Source organism: Ranitomeya imitator, chromosome 7 (assembly GCF_032444005.1).
Source record: "Ranitomeya imitator isolate aRanImi1 chromosome 7, aRanImi1.pri, whole genome shotgun sequence".
Taxonomy (NCBI): Eukaryota; Metazoa; Chordata; class Amphibia; order Anura; family Dendrobatidae; genus Ranitomeya; species Ranitomeya imitator.
This window is the reverse complement of record NC_091288.1, coordinates 181,823,097-181,838,609: the sequence shown is the minus strand read 5'-3', so window position 1 is coordinate 181,838,609 and position 15,513 is coordinate 181,823,097. Positions and strand designations below refer to the sequence as shown.

General features: G+C 42.4%; 1 pseudogene; it reads left to right on the top strand.

Moving 5' to 3' along the window:
- The first annotated feature begins 12,976 nt into the window (after positions 1-12,976).
- Positions 12,977-14,748, top strand: LOC138645923 (mannose-P-dolichol utilization defect 1 protein-like; annotated as a pseudogene).
- Positions 14,749-15,513: the final 765 nt, after the last annotated feature.

Genomic DNA, 15,513 nt, shown 5'->3' with positions numbered 1-15,513 from the left:
CCATGCGGCAGCCTCCTAGGAAAGGACAAGAAAGGAAGTGTGCCGTAGTGAGTGAGCACAGAAGTCGTAGCAACAGGAGTAAAGCACCAGTGGGAGACCAGCTAGAAGCAGGCTGCCTCCCACTGAGCGCAGATCCGGTGGCCGGAACACCGAGGGAGTAATAGACTCTACGCTTTACTTCAGAGACCGGAAGGACAGTCGATTCCAAGTTGGCTGTCCGACCTAAGAACCTAAGCAGACAAGGTGGCAACGCGGAGGAGGGGCGATGCTAGGGTCCCTATAAAATAGCCTCAGGCCACCACCATCATACGGGTTTGTCCTATCCATCTGAGGGACAGAGAGATAAGAGTAACAAGAGTGAGGACCTTATGGTAGCTAATGCAAGTAAGGACCTACTACGTTACTGTGCGCAAGGGGAAGGCTACTGATTTCCACCTGGATAAAGGGACTCTGGAATTGCCATCAGACCGGCCGGACTCTGTCTACCCTGTCATCTGGCACCCTGGACTGTGGATGCTGAAGCCTTCAGTAAAGGTAAATAGACTGCACCCATTGTGTCCTCGTTATTCACCGCGCCTTGCACCATCCACCATCACCATCTACACTTCTGGGAAGCCCTGGGGATATACTTCACCTGTGGGAAGGTATACCATCTAGCTGCCATTTCATCACCCAAGCGGACCCCTAAGCAGCGTCGGTCACCCTGACCGAACACCACAGGTGGCATCACGAACACTACCGTTATCTACAAACTAATCCCCCCTTTTATTTGGGCGCCCCTCATAGGGCCACGGTCCAGGTCAGGCCACCTTGACATCCCAGCTGAGGGAACTGAAGGACCCGGTACCGAGTACCCAATTGCCCTTACGTGGGGGCGCAGCATGTGCAGCAAATAAAAAACTTTATAAAAGACAATAAAAACTTATTTAAAAAAAACACAACGCATTTCGACCTTTTAGGCCTTCATCAGGTGTATAATAAAATGATTAGCCAATAAAATATCATCTGATTCAACATCAGATATACTTGGTTCTTTGGCTTTATAACCCTCTAATTCAAAATTTGGTTTAGGATCCTCTGAAGGAAGCACCCTGAAACATTTTTATTTACATTCATGCACATGGAGGAATTTTTTTCTTGGAGAGTAAAATCATCCCCATGTTATTACAGGCGGGCAGCATACCAGTCGAAGGATCACCCTTGCTTGCAAACGTTTCTCAGTGTTGTGCCTCCTTGCACAACCACACCAGGTGAGCAAGATTCAAGTTGTACTTTTCTCACCAAGCAAGATTTACTCATTTACTATGGTTATATAGTGCTCTCCCTATTTTTCACAGGACCTCATTCACTTTATCAGAGTTATGTATAAGGACTATGAGCAGGGATGGAGCTAGGAGGACCATCGAGTCAGGAGCACTGGATGCTGGGGGTCAGAGGAGGTACCAACAAAACTCTTTGTCTTAGTCATTTAATGAAGCACTTCCATCAAAGTTTTTATCCTATTAATATATTGCAATCATTATATTATACAGCACTGTGTACTTACAATTGCTCATTTTGCCTTTCTACCCAGTTATTCTTCTCTTTCCTCTGCTCTATGTAAAAACAGGAAGTCTCTTTTCCCTCTTCAACTCCTGACCCAACTGCTCCATTCTACCCCTGCCAATGACTTTTGCAGTGATAATCCAGGGAAATCGACTTTCTCTTTCTACATAGCGCTTAGTAGGTTTCAGCTAGTCAGTTTTTGATCATGTGATGTCATAGACCTAATTGAAAAGAGAAGAATTAAGTGGGTAGAAAGGCAAAATGAGAAGCTGTAAGTACATATTGCTACATAATATGATGACAGCAATATATTAAGAGGATCAACATTTTGATGTGAGTGCTTCTTTAATTTAGGTAGCGGGATAGGCTAGCCAACTGAATCTTTTCTGTGGATGCTGACAGTCTGACAATTTCACGGGAGTATGAGAACCACTCAGTCGCTGCAAGGAGAAACTTGCATTCTGTATCGCTCAGCGAGTCATTCATAGCATCAGACAATGCCTAATATAGGTTAATATAGGTATAGATCTGCTGCTTCCTCAACTGATCAACTGATCACCAGCTGATTCTTACTTACACAAGAAGCTTTCTAGGTAGGACAAGCACTATGGCCCCGAATCGTCATGAAAATTTTGTGAGTATTTTGGAGTAAAACTACTTAAAAAAAAAATTAATTGTGCAAATTGTGACATTTGGCGACTTTAGACAAGTCTTGACCAGCTCCTTATACATTTTGAAGGATGCGTAGAGCTTTGTCGGGATAGAATGTGGCCGAGCATGGCCAGCAAATTAATCGTATTTATTCCTCTCCATGGAGAACATCTCCTGTTGAAAGGTGTTGCATACCCCTTAATAAATTTGGCGCATCGTATTCCAGTGCACTGTTCATCCAGACTGAAGGAATCTTACACTCAAAGGTCTTTACTTCTTACCAAGCATACAATATAAAACTAAGTAAAGCCGAGGTTGTGCACACCTCTCCAATTACCAATGTGTTTCCTAAATTGTTTCCTTTTTACAAAAAAAAATCTCAATCGAAAACGTTTCCCAATGCAGGTGCATCTCAGAGAGTAAAAGCTATGCTGCATATCCTAAAATATGGACATACTGTTGAGGAAACTGTGACATTTCCATTTTTCATATATCTTTTGCCTTTGCTTCTTGACCTCGCCTGACCTAATGATAAGATATACTTGTTCTTGAATTCACTTTGATATGTAATGGGTCTTCCACCCCGAAACAGAATGTATTAGGCAATATGGCAAATCTGTCCTTCATTCAAGCCGCAGATGACATTTTTTTGTCCCCTGCTACCATGTGCATACATAACTATACTGTAGCAGGTGGAGGACTACGGAAATATGAATCTATGTGCAAAAACATTACTGTTTCTCGCTTCTCCATCACATTGAGCCTACAGCGAAGATGATCGTTGATCAATCTGTATTAATCTTCCATCTGATCTTCAATAAATCTTCTGTAATGTTTGTGCTGGTTATATTCCTTCTCTGCTTTCTCACTTAATGATATCTTAGTGGAGTTGGGGTGTGATAGGGGCTCACAAGACAAGTAAATTACATGACTTGAGGATAAAAGGCAAATCTCAATTTGTAGACACGTGTTTCAGAGTGTTGCCCCTCATCAGTGCAAAGCAGAGGATTTCATCTGGCTGTAAGGGAGACCTCTGACTGAGGTCAAAGGGGTAAAAGTTCTGGAGAATGACATGAGGAGAGGCAACACCCCAAAACACATGTCTGAAAATTTTGATTGTGGTTTGGCTTTTATCCTAAGTAGTGATGAGCGAGTGTGCTCGTTACTCGGGTTTTCCGAGCATGCTCGGGTGTTCTCCAAGTGTCTTGGGTGTGCTCGGAGATTATATTTGTGTACCCGTTGCTGCATGATTTGTGGCTGTTAGACAACCTGAACACATGCAGGGATTGCCTGTTTGTTAGGGAATCCCCACATGTATTCATGGTGTCTAGCAGCCGTAAATCATGCAGCTGTGGGGACTCAAACATAATCTACGAGCACGCCCTAGTTCTTGGGACTAGTAGGAATTGTGTCTCCATATCTCACCAGGAGTTCTAGCTAGGGCCAAGAAGAAAGCTAACATTTGGCACCTCCTACGTCTTGGAGGGGAGGTGCTAATTGCGGCCAAGTGTCTCCAGAGGAAAATAATATATATTCATTAGTAGTGCGGCCGTGCCTAATCAAACAGACCGCAATTATGATATCAACCTGAGGGGCCGGTCTAGAAACCTGACCTCAGACCAAAGTTAAAAATTTTATGCTGCAGACAGAGAATTGTGTTCACATGATGGGGGCAGCCTGAGAAGCTGGTGTGATCCAATCTACATTTGTCCTACCCTCAGGGAGCAGAAAGCAACTACCAGTTAGATAATTTCTATAAGTTTTCTCCTGTTATTTTATACTGTTTTGCATAAGTTGTATGTCTTTTTATTATCATATTTTTAAACCTTTTTCTTGTAAGCATTTAACCTTTTGTTATTAAAGTATAAAACTTTAACCAGTTGAACCTTGAATGTTCTAAATGAATCCATAGCCTAAGGTGTGTGAGCCTTATGAGTGATAGACATTATTAGTATTATTAGTTCGGGACTCATCGCCCGTGTATTCGATGAGTGGTGGCAGCATGTATGAGCGGGTGTGTGGCCTGGGTCGGTGTGTGATTTATGCTCCCATTACAGCATAGGACAGAGGTTGAATGCTGGACTGAGAGTGGGGAGATAGATTAACCCTTGCAGGCACAACCCCAAGTCACGTGTGAAAGCAGGCACGTGACGAATAAGTGACACCACGGAGAAGGGATCCGTGACACATACCAATCGGGAATTTAGATTGTGAAGACAGTGATGACAATGTCTGTAAATCGCTGCAGAATTTGATGGTGCTACATAAATAAGTAATATGCATTGAATTACTAGAATCCAGAGCTGCATTTATAATTTTGCTTGTTGCTGTTCGATAAAGTTAAAAAAAAATTCACTTTTTGCTCAATTGAATGTAGATTTTCTTTTATCAATAAGGTGAAAACAAGTTGTGGCTATTGATCCATATTACACACATTTTGTTGTAGAAATAGCTGAGACTTTCCTATACATCTGAACAGAACGTACAGAAAACCAAGTTCTTGCTGCCAAATCAATCCCATTCGGATGAGGTTATTGAATTTCAGTTGCAGAAATTTCTGCAGCAAAATATATGAGACTGGAAACAAGAATAAACCATTCCACGTTATGGCATCTCTCATCTCTTAAGCCCTTTCCCGACAACAATATATCTCATAAGTGCATATAAGAATGCACTGCAGAAGCCAAGGATGCATGAGACATGACTTATTACTAAAGATTCGGATGTATGAGATATGTCCTTGTTACTACAGATTCTGGTGTATGAGATATGTCCTTGTTACTACAGATTCTGGTGTATGAGATATGTCCTTGATACTACAGATTTGGATATATGAAACATGAGTTATACTAAAGATTCTTATGCATGAGATATGTTCTTGTTACTAAAGATACAGATGTATGAGATATGTCCCTGATACTAAAGATTTGGATCTATGAGATATGTTCTTGATGCTAAAGATTCGGATGTATGAGATATGTCCTTGATACTAAAGATTCGGATGTATGAGATATGTCCCTGATACTAAAGATTTGGATCTATGAGATATGTTCTTGATGCTAAAGATTCGGATGTATGAGATATGTCCTTGATACTAAAGATTTGGATGTATGAGATATGTCCTTGTTACTAAAGTTTCGGATGCATGAGATATGTCCTTGTTACTAAAGATTTGGATGTATGAGATATGTCCTTGATACTAAAGATTGTGGTGTATGAGATATGTCCTTGATACTAAAGATTCTGGTGTATGAGATATGTCCTTGATACTAAAGATTTGGATCTATGAGATGTGTCCTTGTTACTAAAGATTATATCTTGGTTTCAAATAACACTGTCTATAAGGCTATTTTTTCATACCCTCCCAACCTCACAGAGACTAACAAACCTGTGACAAAACACCACTCTGACTGCACATGGTGATCATATTTTATATAGTTCACCAACCAGTTTTGGACTGGGGTGCTGAGGAACCACAAGTGTCACTGATTGTGGAGGCCCACTGTTCATGCAATATTACCCTACACTTGTTCACAAATTTGCCTATATATAATCATAACGTGGGTAGTTTTTTAAATGAATGATGTTTGTACATGTTACATTAAGTGTACTATGCCAAACTCTGCTCCTGTAAGGGGTTGATGGTGGCCTACTCCAACATAGGGGCCTACTGGGGGATTCACCTCCTCCCCGGTGGGCCACTCCAATCCTGGCTCCATCGTCATGCATTAAATGGTCAATGATATATGGAATAAAATGCTCGATCTAAGCCTCGTGTCCAGTCCCATTTCATCACAAAGACCCCAGAAAAGCAATTCTTTCTTATCAATTAATTTCATGTGAAATATCAAATATTAGAGTGTCCAACGGTAATAAATACAATCCCCTTTAGGTGATTCCTCAGTAAAGGTGTCCCTGTCCTTTTGTAATATTACATTTTCCTCTGTGATCAGAAATCATCTAATGTGCTGTTGAATAATAGGGGCCTTGATAGAAAGGGCGCAAATACTTTTTGATGTCTCTCTTTGGAAAAAAAACTGATTAGGTAAAATGGATTTTCAAGATGAAACTACTTGAAAGCATAAAGAAAAGCCCCGAACCTCCAGGATTTCCACACTGATTATAGATACTGAGTGACTGGGAGATGAATATATGTTAAATGTACCTGTGTTGTGTTTGTGAGATATGCATTCAAATCCTAATTTCCCGTACTGATACATAGAGCCATCTCTACAATGAATCTGTCATTCCACGGAGGTGATTTATATCTTATCTATGCAGTCAGTATATGTCTTCTACACAAGGAACACAATGACTGTACATGCTTGAGTTGCCTGCAAAACGTTTGCAGTGAATTACATTGCTAGTCGTACCACGACGCGCTGCAATCAATACCGAATTCATGCTCTTTCGTTTGTTACACCGCGCTAAATAAATGGCTGTATGGAGGCTGCATCAGAACAAAGCCTGAACTGCACGTTTTTATTGTATCACGTTATAAAGAACAATCTAGGAAACGGGGAGAGGCGCGAGAGGAGAGCAGCAGATGCCTCTATTAACTAGATGCATCACCACATCTGCTCTGGAGACCTTTATTTGGTAGATTCTAGGCCACGTTATCATTTTTATCATTTTTAAAATACCTTCATTTTTTGGATGTGAATTAAAAAAATGTCATTTTTATATTTAAACAATATTGAGCTATGCGTTTTTTATAACCATTTTATGTCTATAGTTTAAGTTTGTGAACATTAGATTGTGCCGTAAATAGAAGTCAACGATAAAAAAAACAATGAAGAGGTTCACCTTTTTAGAGGAAATGGAATCAATCCTGCAGTGATTGCTCAGATAGCAAATCATTAATATGCACAATTATCACATTCTATGGGCTAGATACACAGATACCGATCACACTCTTTTTTTTATTTTGCCAACGTAAAGATGTTGTGAAGTGTGTTTGCATGTTAAAAGTACCCAATGATCCAGTTTATCACCCCCAGCAGTTATATGGAGGTTGCTAGATATTTACTGGCATATATATGGTAGATTTTAATGGATTGGTCAGCAATACAACCAGAGATTGGGAGGGGGGAAGGGAATGTGAATTCAAATTAATCTTTATTATAAATTGTTAGGAAAAATAATTAGTATCAGATTTTAAATGAAATTACCATACATCATAAAGATGTATACTGGACCACAGTGTGTGACTGGCTATGTTATAAGCACCACTGTGATCCACTAGATCCCAAGTGATTAGAACTCAGAGTAAATTAAGTGAGATTGAGTCCCAACCACTGACCCTAGAATTAGGGGCTGGATTCCAATTTCACTATCAGGCACTCTAATTGTTGTAAGAATTTTTTGGTGTTAAACACCGTTTGTATTATACTATCACACCATGGGTCTTAATCCCTATAGGATGTTATAGGCTTCAGCTGACACATGACACTGTATTGTAAGGATCATTAGCTACTGTCTTGGCAAAGGTGATCTTCAGAGTCATCTCACAGTTACTGACCTGGATGGTATTCTGACCAGATTTCTGTTGGGTTCCTGCCTTGACCTCCTGCTAGAATAAAATCTTGAGTGAACTCCACCCACCCTGACCTTCTACATGACTATCATATGGTAAGTACTCTATTTACCCTGACCTTCTACATGACTATCATATGGTAAGAACTCTACTTGCCCTGACCTTCTACATGACTATCATATGGTAAGAGTTCTACTTGCCCTGTCCTACTACATGACCATCATATGGTATGAACTTTACTTGCCCTGACCTTCTACATGACTATCATATGGTAAGAACTCTACTTGCCCTGTCCTACTACATGACCATCATATGGTATGAACTCTACTTGCCCTGACCTTCTACATGACTATCATATGGTAAGAACTCTACTTGCCCTGACCTTCTACATGACTATTATATGGTAAGAAGTCTACTTGACCTGATCTTCTACATGACTATTATATGGTAAGAACTCTACTTGACCTGACACATGACTATTATATGGTAAGAACTCTATCTGCCCTGATCATTTACATGACTATCATATGGTAAGAACTCTACTTGCCCTGACCTTCTACATGACTATCATATGGTAAGAACTCTATGTGCCCTCATCATTTACATGACTATCATATGGTAAGAACTCTATTTGCCCTGACCTTCTACATGACTATCATATGGTAAGAACTCTATGTGCCCTCATCATTTACATGACTATCATATGGTAAGAACTCTATTTGCCCTGACCTTCTACATGACTATCATATGGTAAGAACTCTATGTGCCCTGATCATTTACATGACTATCGTATGGTAAGAACTCTACTTGCCCTGACCTTCTACATGACTATCATATGGTAAGAACTCTATGTGCCCTCATCATTTACATGACTATCATATGGTAAGAACTCTACCCGCCCTGACCTTCTACATGACTATCATATGGTAAGAACTCTACCTGCCCTGACCTTCTACATGACTATCATATGGTAAGAACTCTACTTGCCCTGATATTCTACATGATTATCATATAGTAAGAACTCTACTTGACCTGATCTTTTACATGACAATCTTATGGTAAGAACTCTACTTGCCCTAATCTTCTATATGACTATCAGATGGTAATAACCCTACTTGCCCTCGCCCTGCCTTGTCTGGCTATGCATTTCCGATCTTGTATGTCGGAGTCCATCATCTCTTGCAGTTTACTAAAAGTTTGCGTCCTGGGAATCACTACAGAAAAGTCAATCCTGGTAAGAAAAAAATTAAGAGTGAATTGTAGGGGATCCAATCCTGGGTTTACCCTGAGATAAATCCATTGTCCCAGGCTAAACTGCGTCCATTGGTCAATACATATGGCAGATGAATCAATGATATTTTTACACAAAATGCTTGTTTAATTCAATGGTTCATTCATGTTTCATCTTAATGTATCCATCTATCTTGCTGTCCTCCTACATGTCCATCTAGAAAAATAATGTTCTTCAAGGCGTCAATCCTTACAATAACCGCAACCTAAATCACACTGAGAAAATTTATGTGTAACTATAATAACATTGAAGGAACTCATTCATGGATCCACAGCGTAGACAACAGGTAAATGATATCTACGTGCAACAGCTACAACTTCAGGGAGAAGAAATGCAAAGCACATTGCCAAACAGAATGAAGACTTCACAATCAAAACATAAAGCTTTTAGTAGAATATTAAAGACTTTATTATTCACAGTACAGTCTAGCGAGATATCTGGAAGATTTATGGCACTAATCTTCGGAAACATGCAGCTGGTGGCTGGGCGCTTTCCCACACAGGCTACAGGCGGCCAAAACAAAACTCTGTGTACAAAAGGCTAATACATGATGTTTCCCAAGCCATTCCCTTTTATGGGGTCTCTAATGATGAACATCAATAGCGGCATGCTGGTCCCTGCACTACATAATTACTAATTCTGTGCTACTACCTATGAGCAGGAGAACATTGGAAAAGCCGACGTGTGCCGTCCCCGTACAGAGAGGGCTGAGTCTTATCAGACACACTGTTGGCTTGTTGGCTGACATCCACACAGTCTTAAAACCAGATTTTCCTGCTGTTATGTGTAAAGTAAAGCTTGGGACCCTCGGAGGAATCAAACACATTGACTATGGCATTGTTATTATGGCACTGCCATAAAAAAAGAAAGAAGCAAATACAGTAAGTACAGATTCATTGGAAATTTAAAGGGAATCTAACACCTGCATTTTGCTATCTCGCCTGAGGGCAACATTTGGTAAGGACAATATCGTTGCTTTTTGTGACGTAGCAACGATATCGTTAACGAAATCGTTATGCGTGACAGCGACCAACGATCAGGCCCCTGCTGGGAGATCGTTGGTTGCTGGGAATGATCAGGACCTTTTTTTTGGTCGCTGATCACCCGCTGTCATCGCTGGATCGGCGTGTGTGACGCCGATCCAGCGATGTGTTCACTGGTAACCAGGGTAAACATCGGGTTACTAAGTGCAGGGCCGCGCTTAGTAACCCGATGATTACCCTGGTTACCATTGTAAAAGTAAAAAAAAAAAACAGTACATACTCACATTCCGGTGTCTGTCACATCCCCCGGCGTCAGCTTCCCGCACTGACTGTTTCAGCGCCGGCCGGCCGTAAAGCAGAGCACAGCGGTGACTTCACCGCTGTGCTCTGCTTTACGGCCGGCCGGCGCTGACATAGTGCAGGGAAGCTGACGCCGGGGGACGTGACAGACATCGGAATGTGAGTATGTACTGTTTGTTTTTTTAACTTTTACAATGGTAACCAGGGTAAACATCGGGTTACTAAGCGCGGCCCTGCGCTTAGTAACCAGATGTTTACCCTGGTTATCCGGGGACTTCGGCGTTGCTGGAGAGCTGTCTGTGTGACAGCTCTCCAGCGACCACACAATGACCTAAACAGCGACACTGCAGCGATCGGCATCGTTGTCTATATCGCTACAGCGTCGCAAAATGTGACGGTACCTTAAGACCCTGATTCTAGGCATGTGACACCTACTAAGCTGCATACTGTCATTTTGTGATAAAATCACAGTTTTATCTGTTGCAGATCTACCAGGTCTCTGAATCCTGAACTCAGTATAACTGTGCCCACACCACTTATTGACACTGGTTAGATTAGGGGCCGCCATTTCAATTTTTTCAACTTAGGCCCCCTTCACTAATCCGTATAAGGCCTCTTTCACATGTCAGTGTTTTCAGTATGTGTGGTGACAGTTTTGCACACGTACCGGAGACACTGACACACGTAGCCCCATTCAAATGAATGGGTCTGTGCACATATCTGCGTTTTTTCAGGGACCGAGTGACCCACACGTCAACATGTCCGTTTTTGTGCAGCTGCACGAATCACACGTACCCATACAAGTCAATGGGTCAGTGTAAACATGTACCACACACGGATGCCATCCATGTGCAGCATAAGTACCACACAGACGGCCGCCGGGGAAGAAGCGCTACAGTAAGCGCTGTTCCCCGGCGGGAGGTGCTGAAGATGCGCTCATCATTCTCCCCTGCTCTGCTGGCGATTGGCGCGAGCAGAAGAGAATGATGAGAGTTATATTAAAGTCAGAATGATGACAACAGGTGGGGGCTATGTTTGTAGCAGGCGTTTCTCAGGGCTCACATCAAGCGGCCCTAGGCCTTAGTTTACTGACATGGCCGATGGACTGGGTCTTCGAATCGATTTGCACTTGCTCTAATAATCATGATTACTTCATCCATTTGCAGATAAATGGTTAATAGCAGTTTGCAAATGAAAGAAAGCTGTAAAGTGTCGGAATCTGAGCAAAAGCAATTCTTTTCAGAGACCAATATCGGAGTCTAAGTTGTTTGACATAAGTCTCTAGAACCCGCCATTATGGGCGCATCCATTTACATACTAATCATTCACTACGAAATGAAACGTTCGCTCATACATATTTATCTGGTGAAAAATACATCACCTTAAGTTAAATTGCTTTTTGCTTTTTATAAAGATTGATGATGATTTTGGGGGATTTGAGTCTTTTTGAGTAACTATGACATTTGTTGTCAGCATAAAACACAGAACAGCCCGACAATACGTATCGAGCAGCTCCGGGATCTTCGGGCCATATGTCTGTTTATGCTGAAACTCTGCAGTGTAAATGGTTTCATGAAAACACTTCTACATGAGCCAAATGATTACTTATTATATTGTGATGTGCATCTTGTATGGCGCGTGGCCGTCAGGAAGAAACAACCAAGAATGGTGGAACTAATCAGATTACCGCTATTATTTACTAATCTGCTCTCGGAAAAAAATACAAGCATTAGATTGGTTGCTACGGCAACAGCTCCACTTTTTGTCTTGAAATCAGGTTGGCTACTATGGCAACAGCTCCATTTTTTTTGTCTACAAATCAAGTTGGCTACTATGGCAACAACTCCACATTTTGTCTTCAAATCATGCTGGCTGCTATGGCCACTGGCAGATTATTATAATGGTCCTTTTTAGTGAAAGATGCACCTTACCTTTGAAATGAATTAAGCTCCATGCACCTATTTTAGGAGCTTCTTAAATGGGGTGTCACCAGACAGACCACCATAAAGGACCACTTTAGTAGTTTTTGGTATTGTCCCTTAGAAATCAGTAGTGTTCAAGTACTTTCCAGTCACTGTCTTCTGCCGTTTTCAGCGCTCTTCCATTTTCCTCCTTCATCATGTTGTGACCACTGACCGACTATCTTCTGTATGGACCAGAAGTCACTTTCATAATGTAAGTGTATGAGACTCCGAACAAGACTCTCATAGACCTACATTAAGAAAGCAAGTAACAGTCTTTGGTGAGAAAGAGCTGCAGTTGCATGATGCAGGAGATGGACCGGAGCAGCGCTGGAAACGGCAGAAGACAGCGATGTGTAAGTATTCTAAAACACACACTACAAATACATTACTGACTGCTAACAGAGGAGTCAATTAAAGAAAAAAAGGCAGGGGTGTCCTTTAAAGGAATTGTTTTGGTGAGCCAGCCCCCTTCTCTTTCTCTGCATCAGCTATAACTGAGATGACCTTTCTCCTTCTATATATTTTATGGCACATGATGAAAGATACTGTCTGCATCAACCAAATGTTGGAATGTACGAAGACGCAGGTCAGGGAGTTCTCATGATACATCTCTTAGGGCTAGGTCACATGACCGTATAAATCGGATGAGTGGAATCCTGTAAAAAGTGATTGAGGGCTCAGCTGTGACCTGCACACATTGGAGATGATGCAGAACCTGCTGGTCCCGGGGATTCTCCCTGAGCGCTGCTACGACAAGCTCTTCCTCCAGTGCAACCTGCTGAACGGTGTGAACAGAATCTTGATTGTGTGAAGATTCTGATCAGTAAGATCCTGGGGATTGGAATCATCGTCGGCTCCATCCTGGAGGATTTCTGGACTAGAGGCCCAGATTAGGTCCAACACATTCAGAAGTAGAAATCCACATCATAGGCTACAAAGATGACTCCCATCAACAGAAACTCAGTATGAAAATACAATATCTTTATTAAAACATTCAACAAACGCATGAAAACATATTAAAAGAAGACGTCAAGCAGAGAAAAATCATCAGTGAAGGTGTAACAGGGGCCAGGGAAGTAGTCGTGGCTAAGGGTGATAGTAGTAACACATCCTGGTCCTCTGTCACATAAGCACATTGTCCCTTCTGTTGTGCACTTGGTGATTCACTTTCTTGCACATCAGAGTCCACTCCGGTCTGCTGGGGCTTTCTTCCTTTGAATATCGCGCAATGACAGTCAGAGTCCATATTCAGTTCCAACAAAACAGCTTTACTCAGTTCGTTACACAGTGTGTCCAGTTTCGTCGCAAAGGCAGCACAAGATTCTCCACAGTGAATAACTTTTCCTTGCCCTGTGCTGTCCCTCACTCCTCCAGGAATATCACACGGTCGTACCGTGGCCTTCGGTACTGCAGCTTCATGACTGGCCAGTCTAACCCGCTTCAGGAATCACCTGTCCGTTTCACCCCAGACATTTAGGATTGTTCCCCCGAAGTTAGCCGCTACCATTCTGATACTGCCCTGCATTCCGCCACTACCAAGTGACCGTCAGCCCATAGGCCCTGGATGGATGGGCTCCTTGGTTGTATGTTACGGGACTTGACTGACTCGTCCGGGTGCCCAGCCCCAACTAACTCAACTCAGGCAGCTCCCTCTTACTTACTCCCAGTTGGCCCTTCATAACTAAATCCATTGGAAAACTTGTTCCTATCTTACTCTATTGTGTTCTATTGTGCTCCCTCTAGTGAACTAAGTCTCCATTCTTCACTTTCCCTATATCCACATAATACAAGGAATATATATACATTATATTAGACATTATATAATATGTATATATTTATAGGACATTATGCCAGTAACGCCATATAACATTACCACAAGAAATATACCAGTCCTTCAGGAACGTATGCCAGGAATGTGGGGCATGAACCAGTCTCTGTACCCCCTTACCAAGGTGCAGCAGATCGTGAAGTTCTTGCGCTCCGGGACGGCGGAGGGGCTCAACTTCAAGTTGGTCCTCCTGGAGTTGTTGGCACTGTCGGGCAGCATGGTGCACAGCATCACCCACGAGTTTCCCTTCAGCTCCTGGGGTGAAGCTCTCTTCCTGATCATACAGACACTGATCATCAGGTTCCTGATCCAGCATCTCGGAGGCCGCACAGCACTGGGTGTTCTGTTCCTGGGTGTGTACTTCGCTCTTGTGGTGATCCCGCTGTCTCCTGTCAGTCCCATGGCTGTCATTACAGCGCTGCAGGCAACCAACATGCCGGCTGTGATCGTCAGCAGGCTCATACAAGCAGTGACAAACTACAGGAACAGTCACTCGGGGAAGCTGTCAGCAGCGACGGTGGCTCTGCTATTCTTGGGGTCCCTGGCTGTCTCTCACATACGTCGTGTCTTCTGCATGTAATGGACTGATATTCTCTCAGCTTCTTTATTACTGGAACATCAGCTCGGCGGCCAACAAAAAGAAAAAGTAGATAAAGTGAAGCATCTACTGTGACCGTTTCCATCCTCTGTGTCCATCCTCTTGCCACCTGAGGCTCCTGCAATTGCCCGCGGCTCCTGCACTTACCCGCGGCTCCTGCAATTGCCTGTGGCTCCAGCACTTGCCTGCGGCTCCTGCACTTGCCCGCGGCTCCTGCAATTGCCCGTGGCTCCTGCACTTGCCTGCGGCTCCTGCAATTGCCCGCAGCTCCTGCAATTGCTCCATCATTCCAATGAAGTCTCTTTACTTAAAAAAAGGGACTGTGTTCGGACTATTGTTGTTCAATGAGGCAGTGCAGACGAGCGTATCTTTTCTCGCCTGTAGTCAGCATGAGAAAAAAATTCTAGCATGCTGTTATTTGTCTATCGAAATCAGAAGGGTGCGAGAACAAAATCGGATGCCAAACAGAGCCACAGAATGGCCTCAGATTTTTATGGATACACTACAATTCTGTAGCATAAAAAATGGTAAATGGTCCTGTCCAAAAAGGGTTTGATACCAATAAAGAAAAAGGACCAGCACATCTAAGCTGGTGTAAACAGCTGGCAATCTTTTATTCCCATTTTCTATGGCAGCATTACAGTTTCAATGTTCTAGAGTAATCATTCTTAGTAACTCATGATCCAACATTATAGTTTTTCAAGTAATATTTTTTCTGGTTGGCAACTGTTCACACTAGCTTAGAGGCGCTGGTCCTTTTTCTCTCTAATTGTATATAACTTGTTCCTGTCACTCTGACTATTTCTTTTTTTCTGGA